At 39.6% G+C, this 16905-nt stretch overlaps 1 pseudogene; it reads left to right on the top strand.

The window, feature by feature from the left end:
- The first annotated feature begins 4067 nt into the window (after positions 1-4067).
- LOC130887684 (U2 spliceosomal RNA) lies at positions 4068-4152 on the top strand (annotated as a pseudogene).
- Positions 4153-16905: the final 12753 nt, after the last annotated feature.

The raw sequence follows: 16905 nt of genomic DNA, 5'->3' as shown, positions 1-16905 counted from the left end.
TTTTATTTTGAATGCTGTAGACAAATCCAACATGGGAACGTGGAGGCCTTTTACTCGCCGTTTCCACAAGGGACTCACACATGACCTTTGAAGAGGCCTGGCGGGAAACAACCTCAGTGTTAATTTACTAAGATAGCAAGACTGTTGGCTGCTGAAAATATTTGTATAGGACGGCACACTGTCTGACTCTCAGAGGCCTCATGGCTCTACGTTATCTGTAGCTATGGATACCAGTATCTATGTACCTTTATTTTAAGTTCGGGTCTGTTAGACTTAGCTAGTAAAAGCTCAGAGTCAAACTGTTGGGAGAGAGTTTTAAAAATTAGATTCGTGTGACTGAAAACTGAATCACCTGAGATCTTAATGATGAGCATCACAGAAGAGGCAGAGCACATGACACCAGCTTTCTGGCCTATCGATTGCATAATTGAAAAGAATTAAACATGGGGTTCTGCGTGAACATTTATCCTAAAGACATTGCTTCTCCACCTTGCCCAGGCTGGTCTTGAGCTTGTGGACTGATGTGATTCTTATGCTTCAGCATCCTGCGTGGCTGGCTGACGTTTGAAAAGGCCCTTGGCGTTGGGCTGGAGAGATGACCTGTGGTTAAGAGCACTTGCTTTTACCTGGGTTTGGTTCCTGGCACCCACATGGGGGCTCACAGTTATCCACAGCTTCAGTTCTAGGAGATCTGACCTCATCCTCTGAACTCTGCACGTGGTGCACATACAGACATGTAGGCAAAACACTCATACACGTAAAATAAATGAATCTTTTATTTGTTTTACTTCCCAACCACAGGTTCCCCTCCCTCCTCTCTTCTCATTCTCCCCTTCTCTACCCACACCCAATTTATCCCGCCTCTGTTTCTGTTCAGAAAGGGCCAGGCCTCTCATGGTTATCAACAAAGCAGGGTGTCTCAAGTTGCAGTAAGACTAAGCACCTCCCCTTGTATTAAGGCTGGACAAGGGAATCCAGGATAAAGAATAGGCTCCCAAGAGTCAGCTGAAGCATTAGGGACAACCCTTGCTCCCATTGGTGGGAATCCCACAAGTAGATCAAGCTACAGAACTGTAACATATATGTAAAGGACCTGTGTTGGCACCGTGCAGGCTCCCTGGTTGTCAGTTCAGACTCTGTGAGTTCCAGGCTAGTTTCTGTTCATTTTCTTGTAATGTCCTTACCCCTTTGACTCCTATGATTCTTCCTCCCTCTTTTCAGCAGGGTTCCTGAACTTGGTCTAAAGTTTGACTATTGGGTCTCTGTGTCTGTTTCTATCAGCTACTGGATGAAGGCTCTCTGATGACAATTGGGGTAGTCACTAATCTGATCACAGGAGATGTATCTACTATTGCTAGGGTCATCCTTAGTTGGGGTCATCCTTGTAGATTCATGGGAGTTTTCCTTTTATCAGGTTTCTACCTGACCCTGATAAGCACCCCTCACCCCATTTCCAGTTGTCTCTTTCAGTACTCTCCCCTTTCATTCATTCCTCCAATTCGATCCCTCAAGATCCCATCCCCAATATGGCAGTTTCTCAGAAAATTGGAATTCCATTTACCTCAACACCCAGTGATACCATTCTTGGGCATATACCCAAAGGATGCTCAATCATATTACAAGGACACTTGCTCAACTACATTCATAACAGTTTATTTATAATAGCCAGAACCCGGAAACAACCTAAATATCCCTCAACAAAAAATAGATAAAGAAAATGTGATACATTTACAAAATGAAATATTACTCAGCTGTTAAAAACAAGGACATCAGGAAATTTGAAGGCAAATGAATGAAATTAGAAAAAAAAATAATCCTGAGTGAGGTAACCCAGACCAAGAAAGACAGTACTCATTCATAAGTCGATATTAGCTGTAAAGTTAAGGATAACCATGCTATTATCTGCAGACCTAGAGAGGCTGGGTAATAAGGAGGGCCCAAGGGCGGGGGGACACATGTATAGATGGAGGCTGTGTGTTGACCTCCTGGTAGCCCAGACTCCAATAATCACACAGAAACTATAGTAATTAAAGCACTGTTTGGCCAGTAGCTTAGGTGTATTTCTAGCTAGCTCTTACATCTTAACCCATTTCTATCTGCGTATCACCACGAGACTGTGGCCTACTAGTAAGGTTACAGAGTCTTTCTCCTTTGGCAGCTATATGGTGTCTCTTTTATTTTGTCTACTTGCCCCCTGCATTTAGTATAGTTTTTCCCACCTAGCTCTATTCTGTCCTGCCATAGGCCAAAGCAGATTCTTTATTAACCAATGGTAATAAAACATAGTCATAGCATACAGAGGGGAAATTCAACATCATCTCTGGGAAGGGGTAATAAAAAAAATAAATCTTAAAAATACTTAGAAAAATCAGGTTTTGGTGACTCATGTTTTTAATCCCAGTACTTAGAAGGCAGAGGCAGGTGGATCTCTGAGTTCAAGGCCAGCCTGGTCTACAGAGCGAGTTCCAGGATAGTCAGGGATACACAGAGAAACCCTGTATTGAAAATTCAAAAGGAAAAAAATACTTAGAAAAAACATAAGACCTCTAAGTAAAATGTGCAGAATGGTCAAACTTACCTGAGTCAGATTATCTCAGCATTCTGTCTTTGATAATTTCTGATTGCTTTCTTCTCTAATCAAAATGCCAGGTATAATTAGAAACAATTACTGCCTGCAGATGATGATTTTATATTCAGCGAATCCCTCATTTTTTGTTTTTACACAGTTTGTATCATGTGACGTATTAAGGCCACAGGAGGTACCTCACTTAGTTTATTTGACTTTTCACAAGCCATGATGCATCTAACGAGGATGGATTTCCAAGTCGAATTCTTCCTTGTGCTGATAATTATTGACTTCTATGGGAAAGAGTAGTGATTTGGCCCATGCATTTCAGTAAGTCATTAATTGTGTGAAAACGATACCTTAAAGAAGCATCCATCTTCCTATTAACCAGAAGACTTTCACCAACACCTCTTTACAAGTGGGAGAAAAGAATAATTGCCTGAATTCAGCAGCAAATAATTTGGAATAAGTGTCTGATTGCTAGATTTTAAAGTGGAAAATTTTGTCTGCATCTTCAACTTGAGCAGAAAAACTGAGGTAGGAGAACTGTATACAAGCCAGCCCCTTGCTTTAGCTCAGTTCTCTGCTGTCTGGGGGTAGCAAGGCTTGCTTCCTTTCATTGGATAAGTTTTTGTTTTAGTCCCCTGACAAAAATCAATGTTTTAATCTCTAAACCAAGCATGTTGTAATAAATGTAGAGATGGCCATCTAGGTCAAAGCATAATCCTCCAAGTCATTCTTTTGCAGTTGCTGGTGTTAAAATATAATAAGCATTTTAAAAAGCAGAGCTGAGAACTCATTGCTGAGGTCGCTGAGAGCAGCTTCGTGGGCAGTTGATGACACAGTGGCAGGAATGGTGTGTCAGAAGCAGTGGCCCTGCCGTGGAAGGGCTGGAGGAAGCCTTGTCTCCTCCGTGCTAACAGAAAGGCAGTGGGGCAGGTGGTAGTTGAGAGTCTCGGGCAACCCCTGATCCAGTACCCGTGGTCTTTCCTGGTGGAATTTGCAGCGGCCATATTGGTTAGAACTGAGAATGTGGATTTCAGTCTTTAACGTGGCTAGTAGACAGTTAAGCAAGTGTCATGGTGTAAGTTATGAACTCTCCAAGTTGGTTTTCACCTTAGTCAAGTGAGTTGATTGTATTTGGTGGTTGCAAATGCCCACATTTTCCAGGACCAAGAAGACACAAAGAAGTGGATCCGAATGCAGAGGTCACCAGAATGAGGACGTGTCACCACACGGTGCTTGCTACAGAAGGAAACTGAATGTTCCTCAGAACTCGATGGCCATGTACATGGGAGAGATGCTGGCTCACAGGTACCCCTGGAGGTTTTTTCTCTGGTGTTCCACAGTACTTCCTCCTTGACCGCACTAAATCCTGCCACAGGCAGGATAAGTGGGCTTGGTCTAAGCAGATCTCACAAAAGGAATTATTTTTCTTTCTATCTCTCCTTCCTTCCTTCCCTCCCTTCTTTCCCCTTCCACCCTTTCTTTTTTTTTTTTTTTTTTTTCTCGGCCTTTTGGCTAACATCAAGTGTAGTATCTGTTCTTATCAGTTTAATATCTGATACGTCCTCTATCCACCCTTTCTTTTTCTCTCTCTTTTCTTAGTTTCAGATGAGTTTGTTTTAATTAAAATTAATTGTATACACTGATGGGATTGACTGCTATTTCTATACATGTTTACATTGCATATTAATCATGTCATCACCCTTCTCTCTCTCCCCACTGTTTCTTTCCTCACATTCCTTTTAATTTTGTTTCTCTGTCTCTTTCCTCTCTCCTTGCCCCCTCTGTTCTTCTTTCCTCTTTCCCTCTTCTTCACTCTTTCCTTTAAAAACAAAGCAAAACAAAACAACAACAAAACAATTGCTGCATCTGTTCAGGCATTTAAGCTGATTCCATGCCTCGGTCAATGGAAAGACCTCACACGTTCATGATTTAAAAGACTTAATATTGTGACAATCTCATCACTGCTCTTCCTCCTCATTGCTGGCCCTGCGCCTTTACTCCCTACCTCCTTGTTTGTCCTCAGGATCTGGTCAAACCGTCCAGTGCCAACGCTGGTATTGCACTTTCGCTTCAGGATCGCTACTGTGACGTTAACACCCTCAACAGAATGTATTCAGGCTATAGGACATCTCAGAAAGACTAGTTAGCTCTCCACCTACGGAGAGCCCTTTTATTTATTCAGCTTACTGTGGAGCCTAATGTCTGATACCAAAGGCTAGAAAATGAGGCAGGAAGGGTCACGGCTGTAACTCTTAAAGGGCCTCAGCTCAGGGAGGAAAGCAGCCACATCTACATCTAAGTACAGACAAGGAAATCAATGTCACACACAGTACAGAGCTGAAGAGGAGAGGTAAGTGTCCCGGGGAAGTTGGGGGGAGACGTCACTAGGAGTTGCCATTTAAGATGACCTCTGAAGATGTGTTCATAAGCAAAGAAGGTAGCATAGCGGCATCCTTTGAGGGAGCATCCTTTGATGACCAGTAGAAATGACTTGACAATTCACATTTCCCAGCTAATAGAAACACTTTAAAGTCTAAAAGGCCTTTAAAGAGAGGGACAGCAAGGGTTTCTGTGAACTGGCAGTACAAAAGGATTCTTTCTAGGTGCACATGCTTTTGAAGTCTCCCCAGTAGCATCTTCAGGATGGACACCCTACTTGCATATTCCACACTGTTACATCAGGATCTCAGTGCTTCTTGGAATTTTGGGTCCTTTTCAGGTTGACGCTGTGTTATCTTTCTCTTTCCATCTTTCCCTTTCCACCTTTTCACGAGGCTCACTTGTGGTGGGTCCCTCAAGGGCATTGCCAGATTGCTGGTGTTGATGAATGGTCCCTGTGCTCTGTTTCAAGAGTGGTCCTTTTATTATTGGTTTTCATTTTGCTGCCAGAAGCCTGATATCCTGAGCCCCTGAGTCTGCACTGTTCCTTTTCATAACACTTAATGAATGTTAGAACTGGCTCCACAAATGCATTGCCTGAGCTTATTGCCTGCAGTGAGAGGCTTTTAATATTTTCTCCACATGTGAACTCGGTGTTTCCCTTAGCGTTTCTTTGATTTCCATGTAGTTAATCTCCTACTCCTGCAGGAAGCCTGGATCTTCAGTGATTTGCCTTTTGAATTCAGTGAATACATCAATCACAATAAATGGCCTTTTCAATTGTATTGAGTACATTTATATAAATCATACTCTCATTTTGTATCATTATTGGTGTTAATGACAGTCTTTAGGACTTGGAAAACTGAGTTTTAAGAGCTGCTACAAAGCAACAAGTTATCCCATTAGATTGAAGATCACCTGACTTGTGGCTTGATGCTTGCTTTCAAATTCTAATCACAAGTGTGTGTGTGTGGAGGGGTGGGTGTGTGAGTGTGCGCGTGCGCATACATGTGGACATTTTCTTAGATGTCTCAATATAAAATAAGAATACTAAATAAGCATCTCTTAAATTATTTCAAATTCCCTGATAATATCTTTGATTAAAAAACAACCGATGCAGGATCTCTCACTGCAGTTTGGCCTTGACTTAGCCTCACAATGATTCTCCCATTTCAGCATCTTGGGTGCTGAGATTACTGTTGTGTGCTGCCATGTATGACTAGTTTATTATGGATTGTAAGCAGACTCTAACTTCATAAACATGCAGAGTTTTGAGGAGACATAAACAGGAGCTGAATTCTAATATATTAATGTTGGTCATATACTTAGATGCTATATTTTTTTTCATTAAACTTTTGAGTATTTACTTCCATCCATCTTTCTTTTCCTTTTAACTCTTTTGTTCTCCTCTACTCCCTTTCAAATACATGATCTAGCTGTTGTTTTACACACACACACATGCATGCACACACGCACACACGCACGTGCGTGCACCACCCTTCTGATATGCCAATATAGACAAGAAATTCTACAAGGTCTCACCCCTAGGTGTAGAGCTATTGTCAGTCAATGACTGCTGAAAAAGAGGATCTGTTTTCTTCAGAGTCAAGCTGCCTGATTGGCTATCCAATCCTAAAACACATGTACAAGAGCAACTCTATTGTGTTCTGGGTCCTCTGTTTATCTTAATAGACATTGAAAGGATGAGATTTTAATATTCATAGTCATGCTTTATATTTTTTTTCATGTGTGGATTTTTCCCCCTGTCTCTGCGCATGCCATCAATTTGTAGGTGGTGTGAAGGATGAACTTGACAGGTCGTGTGTTTCTGTTCTTTAGGTAAAATTAAACTGGGCCCAGAGACCACCACTTTTTTCTTCCTTTTTTAGTTTGGAGAAGATTTCTTACAAGACATCTTTTGTCAGTGCCCTGTGCTTCCATGATACACTGGACACAGTCTTTCTGCCACAGGACACAGTGTTGTCCTTGCCCTTCACTTCCCCGGGCATGTTGCTCAGCAGCCTTTGCAGCCACCAGCGACATTCCCAGGGTTCCAGTTGTACACAGCTTCTCATTTTTTCACTGCCCTACTTGACTATTGTGACATTTAGGGACACTTACATACTTGCTTCAAAATTCTACAGTTTGGTACCTTTTTTTTCTATAGTGTATTCTGGAAGTTAGAAATGCAAAAAAAATATATTAGAAATCATCTCAGAAGCTCTTGTTTCAATATTTTCACTTGTAAAGCATTTTTGGTATCTCTAGTATAATTGAATCCTGGGGCTTACTCATTTATGCATCAGCTGTGAAAAGGCTTTTAAAAAACTATTTTTATTAATTGTTTGAGGATTTTGTATAAGGTTATTGGCTGAAGGAATTCCCACAGCAGCTCCCCCCTTTGTCTAAATAAAAGAATTCCAAACCCAGTATATAGTTTTGTACAACCAGTGTAAACAATATCAAGCATGAAACATATGCTAAATGCTAATAATTATTCTATCCTAGGGGTCTAAGTCTTGTATTAGAAATTGCTTCGCTAATCCATGAAAGGAAAGTAACTATAACTATCTGGTCTTCAACCCCATCAAAGACCCAAAAAGGGAAATAATATTACTTGAATAAACAGAAAGTACAATCAAGCAATGTCCAAAATGTGCAATAAATGACAGAGACAACTGTCTACCTGGGCAATCACCCAAATTCTCATTTGCAACCTTGGAACAACCAACTTTGATAAAGGCCTAGAGTATCTGACAGACCATTTCAGAGGCAGGAAAATTTTCAAAACCATCTTACCCTGTCTTGGCAAGGTTTGACAGTCTTTTTTCTTGTATCCTTTTTGTTCAGTCCAGACACCAAGCATTTTGTCAGTGGTTGAGGCAGAGGCAGTTCTCTACCCAAAGGCCAGTTTTGCCAAGAAGACAACAAACTCCAAGTGGAGTGTCTTTGATGCCCAACATTCTTTCAGCAATAGATCAGTGCTGCCAAGAGCAATTGTGTCTCAAATCAACAGAATCCCGAGTTATCTAAATGCCATATTCTAAAGTTCTTTGACATGGTTGAAGATTATTTATTTATGTGGAATACAATCTATGTATCTAAAGAACCTGATTAGTATGACTATAAGTATGACAAACATGGATGACTATTGACCTATAATTATTAATACCTATATAGCTTAAAGACTAATGCTTCATATTAGAATATTAGACAATCTTTAAACAACTATGCAGCAAATGAGGACAATGACCTCAAAGTATAAACAATGTATAAGTATCTTGATCAGAGGTAGAAATGTATAGTGCAATATAATATATATATCTTAAAATTGTATCAATATACAAAATGTTTTAAGCAGAGGTAGAACCACGCATGCATACAATATGACAAAATAACTTTGCATAGGTTTACAAATATTGTAAACAGAAATAGGAGCATATTCAATATAACAAATATAATTTGAATTTGTATCAATATATAAGAATCTATACCAATGTAAATTGTCTATAATAATAGCTCACAATTATTTATTCTGTTACTCACTATTATTATTAGTGTGAGTAAGCTCACACTAATCTACCTATTATCCCACTCAATTTCCTTTTTTTCCCCAATGGAGATCCCTGAGCCTACATAATTTCCACCCCAACCCCCAACCAGTTAAAACCAACCCCCAATTGATGTTCCTAACCCTAAGGACAAACTTTGCTGGGAGAGGGGATGTTGTCTTTTAGAATTACTTCCAGCTGTTATAGAGGTGATGTTCTTTCTATAGGATTCTATCAAACTAAAATGATGGTTAAATTTCAAGATTACTGTCTGGTATAATTGCAAAGAATCTCTGAGTGGTCAGTAGGGTCTTTCTCATTTGAATTTCTGGCCAGAATGTAAGGAGGTGCACCATTTCAGCTAACCAAGTTGGAATCATTTTGAGCAGCTGGTACCCAAAATTGATCTTAAAGTAGCACTATCAGCACTATGATGTCATATCAACCAGGTAGAATCATTGTTGTGGGACCCCTTCTTCTTCCAGGATACTTCAAAGATACCTGCAGGAATATTTGTTGTTCATTGTGGAAAACTTAAACATCATTCATATATAGACATATATTCAATGAAAGGTATGATAAAGACAAAAATATTTATGGGGAAAAGTAAAATCTTTCCTAAATTCATTCTTCTTTCTGCCCCATACAAGATGGCTCCTTATATGAGACAGAAACTCTGAGTTTTTCTTTTAACAACATGCTTGGATATATAGAGAAGGATAGCCATTGTCCAACTCCAAAGCCAGCTTTTATTTTTAAGTAGAGATACATACATGTTTAGGTACTAAAATTTTACCCTGCAGATGATATGTCACCATAAGTCAGATTTCTCTTTGCTTGGTGATTTTTTCTGGATAGCTATCTTTTCTTCTTTAGGTATCTAGATGTCCAAGGTCTCTTGAATTTTTGAAGATGCGTATTTTCCTGCAAAGACAAGAACAGAACCCTGCCCCAACCCTATATGGTTTCCTTACCACATGTATGATTGTCACCTCTGTGGATGAACTCTCATTTCTTTCTCAAGAAGTTTCTATTTTTCAAATCTTTATTAATTTTGAAGGTATCCATAGTTTTTATTCTCCTGTGAAAACAAGAGCGAAACCTGTTCCCCAACATAGCACATCTCCTGGTTTCCATTCTGACGTCAACACATCCTTAAAATTCACCAGCTGATTTAATTCAGAAGTTTTTTCTATTATCCAATGTCTCTCTGCTGTCATTGTTTCTTTCTCATTAGCACTAAGAAAATTCAATAAAGCATTATGCAATTTATGTCTGGGGGTATTTTCCATCATTTTCTGTTTGTTTAACATATCCCTTATAGTTTGATTTAATCCTTCTATAACTTCCTGACCTATAGAATTGTTTGGTATATCTGCAATATGCTTTATATTATAATAAACAGAAAACTTTCATTTTCTTAGAGACATATGATGGACCATTATTGGTCTTTATTTGTGCAGGTGTACCTATGACGACCATAACTTTTAATAAATGCATGATTATTGAATCAGCCTTTTCTGAGTTCAAAGCAGTTGTCTATTGAAAACCTGAAAAAGTGTCAATGGTGTGGTGTACTTACTTTAATTTTTCAAATTCTGTAAAGTACAACACATCCATCTGCCAGATCTCATTCCTTTCAGTACCTTTTGGGCTACTCCATTCTGGTAATAGTATTTGGTTATAGAAAGAGCAAGTAGGACATTTTTTAATAATTTCCTTAGCCTGTTGCCATGTAATAGAAAAAAATCTTTTTTAAACTTTCATTACTGACATTTTTTTTAATGAAATTCTGAGGTCTTCAGTACATTTACAATCAATAATTAATCAATTTCTGCATTACCATGTGCTAGAGGATCTGGCAGGCCTGTATGGGATCGGATGTGTCTTATGTATTTGGGACAAAGCCTATTCCTGATTATATCTTAAACCTGAATGAATAATAAAGTAAATTCTGTATCATCTGCTGTAAATTCAGTGGTTTCAATATGCAAAACAACTCTTTTTGCATGTTGTGAATCAGTAGCTATATTGAGAGGTTCTTTAAAATCCCTTAGTATCATGAAAATAGCATATAATCCTGACTTTTGGACAGATACAAGGGCTTTGTTCCATTTTACTTAAATCTTCTGATTTGTAGTCTGCCTTTCCTGATTTATTTGCATCAGTATAGAATTATGGGCTCTAGTTACTGGTGTGTTGTAAACAATGTGGGGAAGGATTCATGTAACTCTCTTTATAAGGTTAATTCTATTGCCTTTGGGATAATTGCTGTTAATCTCTCCTAAAAATTAGCACAAGCTCTTTGTCTATGTTCATTATCTTCCCATAATTTTTAATTTCATCATTAGTAAAAGGTACTATAATCTCTTCTGGGTCTAGTCCTGCTGGTTGACAAAGACTCAATTTTTCTTTTATAATTAATTCAGAGACTTTTTCACATAAGTTTTAAATTTTTTACTCAGTTTATGTGGTAAAAAGATCAATTCTCAGATAACATCTTCCTTCTGCACTAAATTCCTGTAGGGGAAATTCTGAAAGGCAATATGACTAGAATGCAATTAAGATTTGGATCCACCCAATCCACATGTGCCTTCTGTAATTTCTCTTCAACCAAAGTTAATTCATTCTCAGCGTCAGCTGTTAATTCCCTGGGAGTATTTAAGTCTTTGTCACCATCTAAGGTTTTGTTTAAATAAATTATTAGATCAGGTGTTATCCCAACAGCAGGTCATAGATTGGAAATGTCTCCTAACAGTCTTTGAAAGTCATTAAGAGTCTACAATTGGTCTCTCCTAATTTGCACTTTTTGTGTTCTAATTTTCTGTAAACCTATTTTCTAATCTAGGTAATTGATAGAATCTCCTTTTTGTATTTTTTTTTCAGGAGCAATTTGTAATTCCCATTTAGGAAAAACTTTATTTCTTTAAAATTCTTTCTAAAGTATCTACATCAGATAGCAAATGTCATCCATGTAATGGTAAACTATAGATTTAGGAAATTGTTTATGTATTATTTCCAATGGCTGACTCACAAAATATTGGCACAGGGTGGGGATACTGAGCAATCCCTGTGGGAGGATAGTCCATTGATATCTCCTAGTAGACTGAGAATTATTATAAGTAGGCACTGTGAAGGCAAATTTTTCTCTGTCCTTTTCTTGTAAAGGCATAGTGAAGAAACCATCTTTTAAATCAATAGCTATAAGAGGCCATTCTTTAGGTAATAGGGAAGGCAAAGGAATTCCCGATTATAGAGGATCCATAGGTTGAATTACCTTATTGACAGCTCTTAGACCTGTCAACATTCTCCATTTCAGATTTCTTTTTAACAACAAATACAAGAGAATTCCAAGGGCTGGTTGATTCTTCAATATGGTGAGCATCTAGTTGCTCCTGTACCAGTTCTTCTAAAGCTTGCAGTTTTTCTTCTGTCAAAGGTAATTGTTTAACCTATATTGGTTCCCCAGTTGACCATTTTAAAGATAGAACTGTTGGTACCTTTGAAGGTTTGCTAGCTGTTTTGTGTTCTTGTGCAGCCTGAATGGCTGGTGACCTTTGTGTATAGTACCTTCCCAGAAACATGAGTTTCTTAAGGCTATTGGCTGAAGAAGTTCCCATAGAATTTAACCATCTCTTCTTCTATATCTTCTTACTTTTAAGTCTTGCTTTTTAAAAATCCATATTTCATTATCTCTCAAACTAAGATGCATAATTCAATGACTGTATTGGAGTTCATTGGCAGCAGTTTTACTTTTATTCTTTCTTTTTAGTGTTGCAAAAATTATCAGTGCCCTAGTTTTCATAGAGTGAATCATTTTATTCCTATCTTTTAAGGACAGATAATGGAAAGTTGTTTATAGAGTTAATGTCCTTGAGTATTTTATGACATAAGCCTCCCTAAAGGTTCCAAGCTTGTATCTTTTCTAGTCCAATGTTTTCTCTGCTATCCCATCTTCTAATTTATTCATACATTTACCCATCCATTTGTTCTCATTTGCTAGTGAAGATTAAGGTTCTAACTGTAATATAAGTGATTTTGAAATATATACCCCCTTCTGAAAATTTATGTACATGATTTTATACCTGGTCTGATCAAGACACCTTTTGGTAGCCATGATTGGGGAATGAGAGACTGAGGGATCAGGAGTGGATTCAGGGTTTTTATAACTAGCGTGAAAGAAACTGCCTGCGTTTGACTTTTTGTTACCTTAGTATAGGCTGTTTTGAACAGTGCTGGCAGCATGAAAAGCAAATGATCAAAAGAAGCAAGGGCTCTCTCAAATTTTGTATATCTTAAAATTGAGTAAAAGAAAATTTTGTATTAGTTTTGACTTCGTAAGCAAAAGAGGCTATAGGAAACACCACCCCCTCCCCCGAATAAATAAGAGTAAAATTTCTTTCAGAGTGTGGTGGGTTTGGTCACTCTGGGCACTCTGGGAAGGATGAGTTGGATTAGAACAACCATGAGTTTGGTCTCATGGGAAAAGGGACTTACCTTTTCATACAATTCTTTATATACAATTCTTGTTATCTCAAATAGAGAGACAACAGAAAGATCAGAAAAATATAACATTGTTGGCTTAGTGGTCTGTTCAGATCTGAGCTGTGATCTCTGTAGAGAAAAAGCACCCAAAGTTTGGAGAAAGCCAGGAGGATACTTTAATAGTGCTCCCAATTTTTCTATGTTGTGTCTCTTCCTACAGTCTCAGAGATGCTGTGAAGACACCTCAGAAAGAAGGGACTCCTACTCTTTCCATTGCACAGTGGTGTGAGTGTGGTGAGTGTGAAGACTCTGATAGTGTTCTGCCCCAGCCATTGTTCCAAAAGCCAAAGTCTCTTAGTCTCTTCACAACCAAGGGCAGACAAGCTGAAACTGTTGCCACCTGGATGTAGCACACTCCAGGCCTTTTGTCTGCCCTGGTATTTCCAACTCCCTCCCCAGCCCCAAATACCCCTTGGTGAGCTACTGTGTGATACTCAACCTGCCAACTATCAACCCCTATGGAATTGTCACCTCCACTTCCTTCCCCTCTGCACACCTCTTCCCAACCACTAGCTACAACCCTGACCCACTGCAGGAAACCCAGATAATCTTCTGCTCCCTGCTTGTAGACATGCTCTGAAATGAACAAGACAGGGAACTCCTCTAGTCTCTAGTGATATGGTACCTCATACCCTGCACGGAGGACGGAACCCAGCTTCAGTCTTAGGTCTGGGATTTATCTCACATATATCTGTCCTTAAATTCCCACAGTCTTAGGCATCATAGAACATCTTACTGCATGTTGTAGTTACTCTCTTTCATGGGTGAGTCTGCATTGTAAAATGTTTCTGTTCAAGTCATGGTGTGGGCTTGTGATTAAAGTCAGCCCAGGACGCTGATGTTCCGGAATTGTTTCTCCATCCATCTCTCATCCCAAAAAGGGTGGCCAGGTATATGAGATAGGGAAAAGCAGGACTGAGGTCTCAGAGATGTTCTCTATTGCATTATGTGGCAGGTGGGTAGTTTGGTCAGCTGCCTCAACTGGACACATCTCATAAGCCCTAGAAAAGGAAACATATCAAGGTATTCTAACCGTTGTCATAGAAAGTTCAGTGAAGGGGGAGTTTGGGAACTAAAAAAAACCCTGCGTAAGTATTTTCTTCGGAAAACAAAAACAAACAAGCAACAACAACGAAACAACAATCAAGATATCCTGGTGGTTTGACATTCTCTTCATTGACTGCTGATTAGCAAAGTTGTTGGGTAAACTATGCTGTCTGTATCCTCTATAGAAGTATACAGATGCATGCCCACTGCATAGTGTTGAGTAACCAGAGCCAGTTGGTTGTCCTCTAACATAACATTGAGTTTTATTCCCAAACCATTTGCTAATTTTATTTAACTGCAAATCTGTTCATGCCAGTTGTATTGGGTATCCATTCTTAAACCCATTTGTACTACTCATATTAGTTTTTAGTTCATAACAGATTAAAACTTAATGGCTTAATGGTTTAAAAAACAAGAATGAATTGCCAGACATGGTGATACCTGCTTTTAATCCCAGCACTCAGGAAACAGAGGCAAGTGGATCTCTGTGAGTTTGAGGCCAGCCTTGTCTACAGAGTGATTTTCAGAACAGCCAGGGTGATTATACAGAGAAACCCTGGCTTATAAAACAAAACAAAACAAAAACAATGAATGTTTGCTAAACCTCGGTGTCTGTGGGTCTGGGATTCTGTTCAGCTTGATTAGGGTAACTGTGACTTGGAGATACTTGGAGGCTGTTACCAAGGTCCTGGGAGGGTTTGCCGTCCTCTGAGTATTTGACCGCGGCTGATGGAAGTCATTCTAATATGACTCAGGTTTGCAGTTGAAAAGCCATGGTGGCTGTCAGCAGGAGGCCTTCGTTTCTTGCTGTGGAGTCATCTCCCTAGACTGGCTAAGTGCCTCTATGACATGACAGTTGGCTCATCCCAAAGTGAGTCATCCTAGAGAGGACAAGATAAAAGCCATAATGCTTTCTATGATAGCATCATAAGTCATGCATAGTCATTTCTGAGATGTTCTGTTAGACAGCTCAACCCTAGTCAGCACGCAAGAGGGCTGTATTAAAGTGTGTATAATTCAAGAGAAGGCCACTGGAGGCTGTCCCGAAATCTAGTTAAAACAGTAGTTACGCCTATTATTGTTTGGGAAATTCAGGCAGAGATTAAAAAAATTCTTGTGAAATATAAATGCAAAATATATTTTCTTTGAATATTATGATGAAAGACATAGTTGGAAAACTTGGTAAGGTGGATGAATGTAAAAAGAGTTGTTGGAGGATCTGAGGGTTAAGACACTAATAAGAGATTGCGGTTGTTAGTAAAAATCTGTATGGACTCTGTTGCCAGGTAACTTCCTAAGCATGAAGTTTTTATTCCACCTCAACAACAACAACACAAATTGGTAATGCAGAGCAGCTTTACACCAAGAGCAGCTTCAAGAGTGGGGAGACTAAGGAAGATTACTCCCTGAGGTTGTGTGTTAGGGACAACCTACCTGCCTTGCTGGCCTCAAAGGTAATGAGAGATAATGGCAATTGTAACACTGGATGGGAGGACATCCCATAGTACTCTATCATAGGATATTTTCTGCAGAAGTGCTTTCGAAAAGGGCATAGGTGAGAATTTCTTTACGAGCTCAGAGACGTTTTATTTATAGCTCGCGTGTGAGCTAACAGGACTTAAAGTTCTTCCTTCCCTTTTTGGCTGACGTAAGTGTAGAATCCATCAATAAACGTAGAATCCATCAATAAGCATAGAATCGAATGAGCTTCCTGTAATTTTCCCTTCTCAGCAGTAGGGGTAGACAACTACTGTTGCTGTCCTTTGTCTTTTGGGGTTAAATCCTAGAAGGCCTACACATCCTATGGCAGCCATGGCCAGTCCAGCTCTGCCCGATTTGCTGTCCTGGTCGTGGCTTGAGTTGAGCTCTTTCGCATCCACGGAGAGAACAGTTCATCGTGGTTCTGGGCCATAGTCACCAGGACAAGTCAGCCTTTACTAGAAGAGATGCAGTTTCTACCAGCAAACATAAGCACCAAGAAGTGTGTGTGTGTGTGTGTGTGTGTGTTTTAAAGTCACAGTAATATATCTAAAGAGTACAGCTAGAATAGAAAGGTGCTTTTAATATTGGAAATTCAATAGATATTTTAAAAGAAGTTTTTACCGTCCAGCTGGCCTTGGTGAGCTCCCAATAGATCAGACCCACTGTCTCAGTGGGTGGGTGCACCCCTCGTGGTCCTGCCTTCCTTGCTCATGTTCTTCCTCCTTCTGCTCCTCGTTAGGACCTTGGGAGCTCAGTCCAGTGCTCCAGTGTGGGCCTCTGTCTCAATCTCCATCCATCGCTAGATGAAGGTTCTATGGTGATATGCAAGATATTCATCAGTATGGCTATAGGATAGGGTCATTTCAGGTTCCCTATCCTCAGCTGCCCAAGGAAATAACTGGGGACATTGCCCTGGCACCTGGTAGCCACTCCATGTGACTGAAAAAGCATGGGATAAAACCGGACTCTCTGAACATGGCGGACAATGAGAGCTGATGAGAGGCCAAGGACAATGGCACGGGGTTTTGATCCTACTTCATGTTCTGGCTTTGTGGGAGCCTAGACAGTTTGGATGTTCACCATCCTAGACCTGGATGGAGTGGGGAGGACCTTGGACTTTCCACAGGGCAGGGAACCCTGACTGCTCTTGGGGCTGGAGAGGGAGGAGAAGAGGAGTGGGGGGAGGGGGAGAGGGGCGGGAGGAGGGGGAGGGAAATGGGAGGCGAAAAATTTTTTTTCAATAAAAAAAAATAAAAAAAAAATTTAAAAAAAGATAAAAAAAAAAAAAGAAGTTTTTACCGTAAATCAACCTGGATGGTTTTTGGA

Source organism: Chionomys nivalis, chromosome 15 (genome assembly GCF_950005125.1).
Source record: "Chionomys nivalis chromosome 15, mChiNiv1.1, whole genome shotgun sequence".
NCBI classification, from domain to species: Eukaryota; Metazoa; Chordata; class Mammalia; order Rodentia; family Cricetidae; genus Chionomys; species Chionomys nivalis.
The sequence above is the reverse complement of the archived record's forward strand: the minus strand, read 5'-3'. Positions and strand labels throughout refer to the sequence as shown.